This window comes from Cyprinodon tularosa, unplaced genomic scaffold (genome assembly GCF_016077235.1).
Source record: "Cyprinodon tularosa strain WSP-4 unplaced genomic scaffold, ASM1607723v1 ctg52, whole genome shotgun sequence".
NCBI classification, from domain to species: domain Eukaryota; kingdom Metazoa; phylum Chordata; class Actinopteri; order Cyprinodontiformes; family Cyprinodontidae; genus Cyprinodon; species Cyprinodon tularosa.
Window position 1 is genome coordinate 2,430,955 of NW_024039252.1, and position 14,982 is coordinate 2,445,936.

A 14,982-nucleotide genomic window follows, 5' to 3' on the forward strand; every position below is an offset into this window, starting at 1 on the left:
CTCATACACTACTTCCCCTCTGTCCTCAGTTGTCAGCACTGATGTCCTGGAGACAGACGATGCTTTCTATCATACCCAAGGACGACTAATAGAAATCATCTTTTCCCCAAAGTCCACAGATTATTTTAGCACACACAACGGTGCACTTGAAGGATGCAGCTGCACTATATGTTCTTGTTATGATGAAATGAATCTTCTTCAACTTGGACTTCCCCTCAAGATTTGCAGTTTGTTGTGAAAATATATGCTCAGTTCATCCAGGATAAGTTTCCCCCTTTTGAAATAAACTACAGCGCGAACCCTGTCCTCCCTATTTCTCTGGGATGACTTCAAGGTCTCCGCTATATCTCATCTCAACCACCTTCGAATTTGAATTATGTTAGTAAAATAATACATCTTTGTCCACAGGATGTTTTCAAAATAAATATATTATAGCCTATCTTAGAGAAGGTAAAGTGAAGCGTCCAGTGGCTCTGTACCACGTGGAAGATTGACATGCAGCTCCTTGGAGTCGGTGGGTTTTAAAGGACGTCTCCCTCTTTTTGCTGGAGACGCTCAGAAATAGCTCTCAGGGTTTAGGCTTTAGGGCTTTGTGGGGTTGTTAAAAAACTGTTGCTGCTAAATTTTTCCAGCTGGAGCCTTTTAACGATGCATTAACAACAGTTACCCCCCCTACTAGAAACCCACCAGGGAAAGCCAAAAAATGTCTGAAAATCAAGGGAGGGGGGAGAAATAATCCTTTGGCACTATGGATGTGCCCAGAGAAAAAACAGATACACTTTTAAGGCCACTTTAGATAAAAAAAAATATATGAAAGAAAGATTATTAAGGCCCCAAAAGAAGTAAAAAAAAAAACACCTAAAAAGCAATATTACTTACCTTTCAGGGCGTAGGGAATATCTTTACGTAGGTAATGTTTGGTGGTTTTCCTCAGATATACGCTTTATGAGAAAAGATTTTATAGTTTTTCACATTTACTTAATCATTAGTATTAGGAATCATTATGAGGATTTATAAAACACATATGCTAAAGAACTGATTACTTTTTAAATTACATTTCGGATAGTTGAGAGGAGATGCCCAAAAGGTATAAATTCTGCACCAGTTGCTGAAAGACAAAATATTTCTTTGCATGAAGAAAAGTAAAGATTTGACCTGTTAACTAATTCATATTAAGGTTAAAATCTCTAAGCCTATTTTATTTCTGCATTCTAAACAAATATTTTACCATGGAGAATTTGGGTCACCATAGACAAATATCAATAGTTAGTTTCAATGGTTGACTAAATGCTTGACTATTAATTTAATATAATAGAATGCTAATTGATTTGGTTTTCAATCCAAATAGAAGTAACTAAATAAAAATAAATGAAAAAGGAAGGCTAAAATTTTTCATTCCAACTGTAGCAATCCTCCTTTTTCTTCATCTACAGATGAAAAAACAGAGCAAATATTAGTTTTTTCAAGTAAACTTTTGTAGAACGAGACAGTGATAGAAGAACATTTAAAGGGAACATGACAGAGTGCAGGTGCTGAAATATTAAGTACAACCCATTCTTCAAATAAAGAAACACTCAGAGGCATAAAATGGACTGAACAATTACTGTAATCGTGTTATTAAGCTACTTAGGCAGGAGTTCAAAAGTGATAAGAACATAAAGTAAAACTTTTATCAAAAACAAATAACTGCATACTATTCATATTGTAAAGAAACACTTTACAGTATAGTGCAGGAAAACACTGTACAGTATTTTATTTGTTAATTTTCTTAACTCAGTCACTTATTCTGTTTTTTTTATACACCTTTTTTTAAGGTGCACATTTGTGTGACCGCTTTTGCTTTAAACTTTTGTTGCTGTAACACCACAATTTTCCCAATGTGGGACAATAAAGGGATTTTCTATTCTATTCTATTCCATTCTATTCTATTCTATTCTATTCTATTCTATTCTATTCTATTCATTATATTCTATATTCTATTGGTTTAGAAAAACTTTGACTTAAAAAAATTTCTCATAAACATTTTAAACAGTAAAATATTTATATTTATAAGAATATTTATGAGAAAAGTTAGTGCAAACCTGCATCTGGGTATTGCTACCATCAGAAATGTCTATACTAACAAATGTATACCCTTTAGAAGAACACTGTTATACTGAATCCATGGGTTTGAATCACATTTGCTAGAGATCAGCACATAAAAAAGCCCTTATGATCTTTAATTAATTAGTTTAAGCAAAAAAAATAAATAAATAAATAAATACATTTCCTTTTGAAACTTATGAAAAGGTGCAACTGAAGATGCATTTTCATTTATTCTCCAAGCTGGAAATAAGTGATTATTAGTAAGAATATCTCCATATTATATAAAGATATGGATATTGCAAAATATAATATAGAGTCAATTTGCTGAATGTATAGATCCATGTAATACTATGAGGATTACCAGCCAGTGAGGATTTATTTTCATAAGACATTTTAGCAAACATAACAAGCCATATGGAGAGTGTGTACCACTCTCATGTAGTCCTAAACGTTTCTGTTGGTAACTAAACAAAGACAGCAAGAATTCAGCTTACAGGTAAGGTTAGCTTTCAGACATGCTCAAACCTGGATGTTTGTACTTTTAAAAAATGTTGTGTTTTTTTCTTTTACAACCCTATTATCTGGATCAAACAACAGAGAAAAATAACATCATTCTATGATTTAAATTAATTGTGTTCGTTTTCGCTGATCATATAAAAGGACTGAGATCAGCTCTCTTGTAGCTTTCATGTACAGGTTTGTTTGCATCCAATTAAAAAACTTTCATTTTTTTCTTTTTTGTTAGAACAGTACTGGCTCTTGAATAATCAGGCATTAAATCATTTTGTGTACAGTGGCAGCGGTGCTAGTTTTATTACTGTAAGTCCAAGTCTTCTATGTTTCCTTAGACATTTTTCTTTTGGTAGATTTTAGGAGAAAAATGTGATAATAAAATGATTTTATTTTGTTTTTCAGGCTAAAGAAAAACAGTTTCAGATAGCAAAACATTAAACATTATTTAGAAATTCTCCTGACATTGTAAAATTTGTTTTACACATCTCCTGGCAAGTGTAAAACAGGAAAAACCTTTATGTTCATGCTAAGCCCGGAATAATTTTTGGAAAAAAACAAAAAGTAAAATAGGTCAGTGCTTGTTTTCTGGGTATAATCTTCAGCTCCCTTCATTTGAAATCCTTTGTTCTTGGAAGTGAACCAGTTTATATATATATATATATATATATATATATATATATATATATATATATATATATATATATATATATATATATATATATATATATATATATATATATATATATAGACTTACACAAAGTGAAATATATAACAGAAAGGAGTAATGCAGTAATGTAATATGCACTTCCTCAGTAATAGTTATTCTAGGGCAAAATCAGTGATTACCAAAGCAGGACCTGGCATAGTGCTTCACCCCCCTTATTGAGATGTTGAAAGTATGTGGAAACATCAGTAAAAAACTTAGAAATATTTATGAGACAACTTTGATTTAAGCTGTAAAATGTGTGCCATGTTTTAAAACGACTTTAATGTCAGTAAGAGCGCCGAATATGCTGTGATGTGCTCGAGAATCATTTCAGCAGGTGGTGATTCAGTCATGATTCAGATTTTATGCTCAAGGTTTTTATGCTGTTATGATTTTTATTTATATTTATAATTGTTGGGGTTTGTATTTCAGATTTTGTTGCTTGCTACTTTCTGTACACCTATAAGTTGAGTTCAATACTAACCAACCAAAGTTACATTTGACATAATTTCCCGAAGTTTAAGCCAAGCCTCCACAATTTACTTTGGTTTCTCTCAGGTCCATGATGTACAAATCTATTGTTCTAACTACTGCTGGAAACAAAATGTTTTTTTTTTCCCTCCATTGCTTCATATTTGCAAAAATACATCAGGACTTTGCTGCTGCGTTCCCTTTTGTTGCTAACTAAATGAAATTTTGAAAAGTTTTTATTTCTTATTTTTATTTTGTTTTTCATTGTGTGTGATACATGTACACTTGCACCTTAATCCTATTTATCTTGATATACTGTATATACCTTGATATACTGTATATATATTGTTTATTCTTAATGAACCTTTTTCCTCTTTGTTTGCACCTTCTTTAATTATTATGCTAATATGTGACCAGTGAATTTCTCTGCTGTAAGATAAATAAATCTAATCTAATCTAATCTAATCTAAATCAAACTGGGATAAAACATATTTACAGCACTTTAGTTTATTTGCTTACTGCAAATTAATATATATCAACTTTTAGTGACCTCTGAGATACAATTAAAACTCTAAACTCCATTTTCATTAGTTGTTGTGCCTCTTTCTGTTATAATAATTTTTACTTGTGGACTGAATCATTGGTCCCCCTCTTTTAATGAAACAAAGTCTACAATATTCACAGAAATAACTTCTGACATAATAATCAGAGAAAAGTAAACACAAATTGCATAAAAAAATGAATAAAAGTCAGAAATCACTTTTTAACCATGCTTTAACAAAATGATTTAAAGAAATAAATTAATGAAACATACCTGGACAAAAATGATGGCACCCTTAGTAAAGACATAGAAATAATATGACCAAAGGGGCATGTTGATGCAAAGTCACAGGTGTCTACAATCTTGTAATCAGTCAGTGAGCCTATATATAGGGCTACAGTTAGTCACTGTGCTGTTTGGTGACATGGTGTGTACCACACTCAACATGGACCAGAGAAAGTGAAGGAGAGAGTTTTTCAGAATAGACAAAGCAATATGGACAAACATGTTAAAGATAAAGGCTGTTAGACCATCTACAAGCAGCTTGATATTCCTGTGACCACAGTTGCACAAATTATTCAGAAATGTAGGATCCATGGAACTGCATCCAACCTGGCCACAGAAGGAAAGTTGATGAAAAATCAAATTAACATAAATATGAACAGTAAAGCCGGGCTTACAGTGTGTGATTTTTTGCCGTTTTCGGGGCGACTTTCCAGTCGTGCAAGAATTTTCTGTTCGGGCCGACTTTCAGCCTGATCGTGCGTTGTGTAGTACAGGGGGTAACAAGGAGCAATCACCCTCTTGCGACCACCAGAAAATCGTTTGATTTTCAGTCGACCATTATGAGCAAATCATTCAGTGGGCATGCACAAACAAGGATTCTTCTTCTTCTTCTTCTTCCTCTCAGATTAAAACACAGAAGCATGGCGGTACGGGGGAAACGGAGTTTTCTTTAAAATTGACAGACCATGGTTGCCACGTTTGCTAGGTCATGTCTTTGTCCAAATGCGTCGTCGCCTTTTCTTTTTAGGGCTTTCAGCACAAAATTGCACAAATTCCCAAGGCAGCGCGGTTCATTCTAGAGAGCTTCATATTCTTCTTTTACTCGTTCACCTTCCAAAAAGATGAGTCAGCATAGCTCCATCTCACTGCAGAGCTGAGTCCGACATGGTTTTTAGACATACAGTGTGAGCAGGTAGATCGCATCAGAGCGTTGTGCTGCACATACATTGTGAGCTGTGAACTCACACAGGACACTCACAGTGTGAGCTGTAGCTGCGTGCAATGATTGCAAAAAACGCACAGTTTATGCCCGGCTTAAAAAAAGAGCCCAGAAAAACTTCTAAAGAGATAATGCTGACCTTCAAGCTCAAGGAGCATCAGTGTCAGATCACACCAACCATGACTATTTGAGGCAAAAAAGGACTAAATGGGAGATGACAAAGGAAGACAACATTGTGGAAATCAAATAAAAAAGCCAGACTAGAATTTGCCATACCACACTTTGACAAGCCATAACGCTTGGAGAATGTCCTATTGACAGATGAGCCAAAACTGAACACATCAGCTCTATATTCACAGACAAAAATGAACCATATCAACAAAAGAACACTATCCTTCCTGTGAAACATGGTGGGGGCTGTTATGCTCTGGGGCTGTGTTGCTTCAAACTGAAAAAAAAATGCTACTGTGTTTAGCATCTACATGGTAGGGACATAAAACAATTATGTTTTATGTCCCTACCATGCTAACATGCAAAAATTCTGCTAAAGTAACTAAATATGATAAAGTAAATACCAAAAACAGTGCATCTGGCACAAGGTATCTTAAATCACAGTAAATTCTCAAGACTGTCAAGGGATTAGGAGAGAGATGTGCTGGCCAGAGTCAGAAAGTTTGGTTGCAGTCATGTGTCTGTAACAGGATAATGACCCAGATTCCACTGCTTAAAACAACAAAGAATGGCTAATATGTAAAAATTGGACAATTCTGAAGTGGTCTTCTAAAAGTTCTGACCAAACTTGAGACAACTGGGGCAGTTTTCTAATGAGCAGTGGGCCAACATTCCTGCTGAGAGGAGCAGAAGCCTCATTGACAGTTACAGGAATTTGATTGCAGTGACTGCCTTTAAAATGTTGTGCAACAAAAAGTTAAGGGAAACCTAATTTTTATCCAGGATTGGTTAATGAGTTCATTTTTTTTAAATCACTCTGCTAAAGTGTGGTTGAAAAGCAATGTCTGACTTTCATTCTTTCATTTTTATTTGATACTTAAGTCAGATTCAAATTCGTTCTGACCATTAGGGATTTTTCTTTAATGAAATAAGAGGTAGGAGCAATTTTGTCAATGTGTGTTAAGAGAAAAATAGATGAAGTATAGATATCTTTTGTAAACATCTGTTTGTGAAATATTTGTCTACTACCTTCAATGCGAGATACCTCAAAAATTCAGATTGTTTGGACATTTTCTAATCATTCTATGAGATTTTCTTGGCATAGTGTACCTCTCTTACTGGGAAATAACCATATCTAATCAATAGTTAGTAGTGGGAGCATGACTTTCATATTTTGTGGGAGAAAAGAAAGAAATTCAGTGCACATATAAGGACCCTCTGTGGGATTTCCAGACATGAGATACGCAGTTAAACCTTGCTTCAGGGCATATTTAATTGTTAACTGAATTACCCAAAGGCCTTTCCTCTGAAATCTGATCTCTAAAAAACAGTCACAGTTTTTTTGCCCTCACTCTTCTTTCTTCACACTGCCATAAAGTTTACATCTTCAAAAAATAAATGTCATCCTTAACTTTATTATTTATTCTGTAATAGTTTCCTTTTATTTAGAAATATTTAATGATGCCTTGGCTTTGTCTGTCTTTAGTCCAGAACTAAATATTTTGTTGAAATATAAACCATGTTGATGTACATGCAGTACTTAGTAAAGGTCACTTAAGTTTCTTAGAAGAAAGCATTAATAAAGCATTTCATAGCAGCACACTCCATTAGGTTTCAGCAGTTCCAAGGCAGAAGCTGAAACACCCCACCCCACCCCGCCGCCCAAGAACCCGTCACTTTGATTTTCAAACCAATGGCTCAAGAAAACATTGCTTTGGGCGTCTTTTGACTGCAACTTCAAGCATGACATTGATTATCTTAGCTTCATAATTATCTCCACATGTTACTGTACCACTGTGTTTCACATTCAGATGAGACAGACTACATCCTGGCTGGATGATTATACCAAACTGTAAGTAAATTAGCTGTGAATAACAGCCTTTTAAATCAGGGCACCCTGCAGTTTAATACTACAAATCGTCTCGGTTATCCAACAGTGAAGTTGGGGGCAACAAAAGCGCTCTGCACACTGTCTGAAAATGATTAATGCACAACTTTTGCCTGCAACCCCTTATTTAGTTTCACAGAAGCAAAGCAGGAGCACCTTATTTAATGTTTTGTCTCTTATGGATGTATTTTTGTGATAAATGGTAAACTTAAAACACGCCTGCAAACATAGTGCTTTCCAAATACATACACATCCCTTGTACTTTTCGACATTTTTACACACATCAATATATTTCACAGAATTGGATTTGGGTTTCAGGCAACTAAATAAAAGACTGCTGGGTCAAAATAAAGAAAAATTATGTATATTTTATAAATATGGTCACAAGGTCTGTTACTTGAGCATGTAAAATTAAATAGTCAGCAATAATTTGCACATAAAGCTAGTGCACATATTTCAAATAAAGACAATTTAAGACATGTTGGCCTTAAACCAACTGCTAGATAACCAAAACATCCTTGCTATGTGTTTAATATGCATCAATCAGGTGTTCGTCAAATAAAACTGCAAGTGAATTAAGTTTTTTCTAAAAGGTCAAAATAAGGCTTGCAAGTTTCCATTTAGCTCCACCCATCTTCCCACCAGCTCCAAGAAGCTTCCTTATTTCTCAAAAAAAAAAAAAAAAAAAAAGTAAATGAATTTTAAAAAGGCATCTGGACATTCTGATGCTGCCACCACCGTGTTTCACCTTAAACACCGTGGTCATGGCTATATGAGGAGTTGATTCTTTGTTCATATTTGAAAAAAGGTTCATTTTGATGTCATCTGTCCAGAGAAAATTTTCAACATGTTTTCTTTGTTAAGTACATAGTTGGAGAAAACTAGGCCTTTGTATTGCTTTTCTTTAACATTGGGCCCTCTCCTGCTTTTCTTTCTGCTTTCCTGTCAGTGGAGGTCAGGGGTCTCCATCTTTTACAAGCTAATTAACTTTTTTTCCACTCAGTATAGTCAAACATTATTTGATGTTTTCTAAGACTTCAAATATATTTGAACTTTTCAAAGATTCATAGATATCAAAATAAAAAAAAATTGCTATTGAAAATGAATTATATATATATATATAGTTTAAAATGGTCAACAACAAAAATATAAATATTTTTAACTCATGTATCATGTATCTTTTACCAAACTATTTTAAATCACTTTTACTTTCTTATAGTAGAAAATTGTTTTTTTTTTATAGATACATTAAAGATTTTGTGTGCAATTTTGACAAATTGGATAAAGGTTAAAGGGGGGTAAATACTTTTTTCAAAGCACTGTATATTTTATTGTTTTTATGTGATGAATGAAAGCCTTTCAGTGATAATAACAGTGATCATAAGTATTCTTGTTTCACTTATTCTTCCCACAGCTGAATGCATTTTTTTCCCTCAAGCTGTACATTTAAAAAAATTACAATCATTACACTTTTGTCTCAAATGGCCCCGAAAAAAGTTGTGGGAGCAATTGCTTGAATATGGAAAAATTCCCCTCTAAAGCGTTTGACTAATAGCAGTCGTATGTTATGTTTATGTCTCCTGGGGATGTATTGCTATTATTTTAACAGAGACAACCCAGTGAAAACACGAGCCTCTGTGGAGTGTTTACAGTGTAATGGTTGGGACAGGCTACCTTAGCCCAGCTCTGAGGTCAGCACTAGTGTTTCCTACAAAGTTTGACAGTTTTACCACTGTCGGGCTCAGACTCGGATACTTTCTGACATGTTAGGCTGCTGCTCACCGTCTGTCTCACAATATACCCCCCCACCCTCACTTATTTAGCTGCTTCCTTCACTTCTGCCTTTCTAGGCCTCTCTGAGAAACAATCACTATATTTTATTTTTTACAAACACAAGCAGTTAAGAACTTAGACCAAGACATGCCAGACACAATCAAAAAGCATATTTTAGCTTGAAGTCTTTATGTCTCACAATAGATTTTGCTCTAAAAGATGAACTAAGTCCAGAATTATTTTTTTAAAGTTGGAAGAGGTAAAAAAAAAAAAGTCTGTCTGTTCAATCCAAATCATTTTCAGTAGGAAATTTACAGCATAGTTAATTAATTACATGGTGAACTACTGGTAATAGTGCAAAAGGAATGTTTTAGTGGTTGTATGGACCCTTTTCTTTGCAAGTACACTTTGAAGATTTTAGTGCCTTCTAAAAGTATTCATTCAGCTGGAAACTATTTCTTATTTTTTTCACATTACAGCCGATTTATAAGTGCATTCAGCAGCCAGGCTTTAAGATCATATGAAGTGCATCCAGTACCGTTCCTTCCCTTCATCCATCCATCTTCTCCCGCTGATTCTGTGGGGTCACGACAGCTGTTCTCAAAGACCCTGGGCAGGGAATCAAACTCGGAACCTTCTTGCTGCAAGGCAACAGTGCTACAAACTGCACCACCGTGCAGCCCCTGTTCCCTCCGTTTGCTTCTAAACCATTCAATTCTATGGCTCTTTGTTTAGAATAGTATTTTTTTCCACCCAACATGCTAGTCGTTTGTGACCTCAGAGTTTCTTTCAAGGTTTTCCACAATCTGACTTATAACCTTCCTGATTAACCTGTTCCATAGCATCAGGCTGCCACTCCTGTATTTCACCTTAAGAAGGATATTATCAAAATGGCAAGATAAAGTTGTTCATTTCAAGTGCAAGTTCAATCATCAGTTTTGGACCAGTTTGGCCAGAATGTGCTTTACTTTTTTACTACATTGCCAGCAGCAACCTGCTGATAGGACTTCTACTTGCTTCCTTTCTGACTTACTTCTCTTGTCAAATGCAAATGCTGACCACTGTGTTTTTTTTTAAATATATGTGTGTAAAAGGAATGGAAAGCCATGATTACATTTTTCCCTTGCTTTTTAAACATTTCTCAATCAGATAAAATCGAGATAAAATACGATGCAAGATTTAGCAGAAATATGCCTGTTGTTTGCCTTGTAAATATAAGCGTTGGGCCATTCCTGGAACTTGAAATGCACATGGTGTCTGCGTGAGCCTTCTCAAAGCTCCGTTGTTTGGTGAGATGACGGCAGCAGAGCAGGAGTGATTAGGATGTTCTTTATCTTCATGCTGCAGAAAGAAAGGTAGAAGAATGAAAGCTGAGGACCTCGGGACATATAATACCCCAGCATTATGGTTTTGATAATGTAATTATGCATAGGTCCGGTACAGGCTGAAGACAAGATCACTATCCAAGAAAGTAAACATTTTCTGCAAGGCTGCTTGTAGTTTTAATAATACTGTTACGTTTTCCAAAGCAAGACCTCACCAGAGAAAGCTTAAATAAAGAAAGCTGATTCTGTAAACATAATAATCATTTCAGTAAGTTTGCAAGATTTCATGAGGAAAAAATATGTTTGGGTAAATTTCAGAGCCGTAAGAGAGCAAATACAGTACAGAGGCACCCACATGCAAATCCAAATAAAGCACATTCTGGTCCAGCCTGTGATCTGATTTTGAATGAAGCATCTTGTTTGAAGTCTTTTTGATGATGGACATGAAATAATGTCCAAATCACTAGGGGCTGAAACTGGAACATCAAAAGCCCCAAAATGAAGAAGCAGTAATGTTTTCTCTGACCAGACCTTATTTATTGCGTCGTCATTTACTTGCTGCCCCATGAATGCTGGGCTTTGACTGCAAAAAGATAAAAGATGAGTTGATAAATGAAGCACTTTCATCTCCATCAAACTTCTGCGACTTAGCTAGCCTTCATTTACACTGCAAACACTGCATGGCTAATACGGTGCATCATAATATCATCAGATAAGGACAGACGGTAATGTCAGCAATGTAGTAAAAAGTCAGAGGTGTAAGGGGTGTCTTTGAAGAGGATGAATGTCTGAATACCGTCACAGCAGGACAAGGAGAGCCTGAGTAATGAAGATCTTTATGTCTGGAACCCCCACTCCCTCACACACACACATACACACACACACATTTCCCCTCCCCTATCACCATTCTATTCCCATACTTTTATTTGGAGGAAAGTATGGGATCATCTATACATTGTTCAATCTCAGAATCCAATGTTCTTAAAAAATAATAATGCGGTGAGAAAGCTAATACAGGGCACAGGTGACTTAGTGATAATGAACCAATATATATGCATCATGCAAAACTGATCCTTACGCTTGGAAAGGGAGCTCGGCACATTCATTTATCAAATTTTTGTCTTTTATAAAGCAGACAGGAGGAAACTCATTACACACGCTTGAGGAAAACGTCCTCGCAGTGACATCATACACGTCCTGAAGCTTTTGTCTCATGGTGGGGCCTGTTTATGAAAAAGAAGCTTCCACCGATGATGCCCGTCCATTCCTCTGTGAACTGCAAGGAGGTCATCAAGCTCTGCTTTTAATTTAATTTATAACTGAAGAGAAGCCAGAAGTCTGTATGAAATACAGATGGAGTTGTTGTCTCTGGGGGCTTTTTGGAGGGCTCTGCATAAACTGAACATTTTATATTCAGAAAACAATGCTGAGAGCCATACTGAACCCAGACCTTTGCTTTGGCCTCCACGTCAGTTTCCTGACAGCAAACTGGCAACCAACTTCCAATTTATAAACTGCACCACAAAGAATCTGCAAGGGCTACTTCGGCTTTGAGCCTGAATGCGTGTGAGGCTGACTAGAACTGAAAACTCAGACACATACAGATGAAAGATATTTCCGTTTTAATTCTTTGAAAGTTGCATTTGAAGTTTTTTCTTTATGATAAACAATAAAGCGCCTTAAGTACCTTGAAAAAGTGGACACTCCTTGAGGTTATACATTTTGAATTGTTATAACAATACTCTAAGACAATTGGTAGGACAATACTTTGTAGAGCTACCTTTTGTTGAAATAACAGCTGCAATTCTTTTGCAGTAGTTTTGCATTTAAAGAGACTTTGGCAGAAAATGTAGCAAATTCTTGATTTTACAAAAGCTTTGGCATATTCAGATAGTTTTGCATTGATTTGTTCAGAGCTCTTTTTCCCCCCACATGTTGCCGTCTACACAGCTTGTGGCAAACTGACTTTTGGATCTATTCCACTCATTCCTTAGAAGTTTAAAAAAACAATCCACTGGAGTTGGTTTCCAAGATTTGAAGACGTTTCGCTTCCCCTCCAGGAAGGTTTTTCAATTCAAATGTCTGGATCCGCAGTGAGTTTGAGTCTTATATAGACGAGGCCTTGTATTGCTCGGAAACATGCAAATTGAAACTGACGAGTGGATCGTTTGGTTCCATTGTTAGCCTGTAATATCTGAAACCTGTCTATGATTCTGAAGGTCAGGCGTTAAAGAGGGGGATTGTCTTCTATAGTACCTGAAACCTGCCTATGATTGTTACGGGTCAGTCGGTAAGGATGTATTGTTCACCGGCTGAAGAGAGGAGGTACTTTGTTCCTCTGTGATGGGGTGGGGGGTGTGGTGATATCTGGAAGGGATCATCTCTATAACTGAATTGTAAGTTTTTGGAAGCTGGAATCTGAGTCCACCACCTCTGTTTAAAGTTGTTTTTTCTCTCTAAAGAGAGAATCAACCAAGTCCAGTGGATTGTTTTTTAAACTTTTATGGAATGACTACGACCTGGATGACTGGGAATCTTCATCCGCATCCATTCCACTCCTTCGAATTTCCATGTGACTCTTTGTTGCATCTCTGATAATCCTTTTTGTTGCCTTTTTATGGCATCATAGGTGGACAGCTATAGTTTTGTGTGTTTCCAGTTTTGGCATCATCTTTACATTTTAAAAGGATGGATTAATGATTGCAAAAAAATTCTAAAACTTGGGAAAGTTCATGGAATAAAAATATGGGGGGCAGAATATAAATACACTCCACATATTACTAGCATTTATGTATTGTTTTCCTTTAAATTTACAGTTATATGCTGTCTAATGCGACTTGGCTACTGATTATTTGCACACTGCTCTATTTGCACTACCTTGTATATTTTACTTTTTATATATTTTTTTATCCATATTTTTTTCTAAGTGTATATATTAGTCTATTTTTTGCATGCCTTATACCCACAGTGTTTTTAGAGATTTTTATAATTTTATTTACCTATTCCATATTATATGTTTCATGTTGCACGATTGTACCATAAAAAATTCCTAGTTTGTGAACTCCTTCACTAACAATGGCAATAAACCTGATTCTGATTATACATTTATTTACTTAACACTTCAAAAGAATTATCAGCCGTTCCTATAAAAGTCTATTAAAATGTATTAAGAACCTGTAACAACTCCCTTTACAAGTTTGCATAGGCCACTACCAATGCAAAGAGACTTTTTGCAGCGTTTCTCCATGGTGTTGACATGATGGTCAAATGAGAATCGCATGTGCGAATGAATCACCCTGGAACCTACGGTTCATTTTCTCGCCACACTTCAACACGAATTTACAAATATCCAGTGATGGATTGCAAAATAGTATCTGTTTGTCATTATGGATTAAACTCCTCCATAATGATAGCCTCATATACATCCGCAGCAGCATTCATGATGCAAAAATGCTCACATGCAACCTATTTGAGCCAAGTGCCACCACTTTTAGACACAAAATGTTAGCTTTTGATCCTGGCCTGTGGGGAAAAATGTATCCAAACGCATACTTCATTTGTTTGTTTTTTTCTCCTCGGAAAACTGGGGCACAGTTCGTGCCAGTAAGTGGAGGTACAAAGGACCAAGATATTTAAATTAGTTTAAATTAAGTAGTTACAAAAAGGGGCTTTTTGGATGTGTTGGGCAACTGTCTATAAAAGCACCTTTATTTGGGTTGGACATTCAATCAATCAAAAAGAATTAAAATCTATTAAACTTTACTATGTATGTCCCTATTAGTTTGGTTGTCTCAGTCAGATGGGAATATTTTTTATATGATAGTTTTTTCCATCTGAACTAAAGGTGGTTCGCAGTATTATTTAGTCAAACAAAAAATAATCTTAATCAAAATATAACTGTGATCAAAAGTTGTGTCATTGTTATGATTTTCTTTGTAATTGTGGTGAAAACATTCAAAATTGCAATAATTTTTTCCCCAATGGAATATTATATTTTGGAAAAACAAAAGTTTTTCTTTTTTTTTTTTTTACTCATATGACAAAATGTTTTTCTCAGAAATCTGTAGTTAAATTCTTTAAGTTTTGCTTTTGATCCTCCCTGTTTGTGGGTGAACTCAAAGAGTTTTGAGTGCTGGGAACATGAGCATGCTGGATAGGTAAACGATGTAAGATGTGTCCTTATTAGTAAAGATTTACATGTTTTAATTTAGATACGTTTTGGTTTGACTGAACGATATTGAGAAAAATGTTTCTCAATAAAAAGGAAAAGGTATAACTCGATTT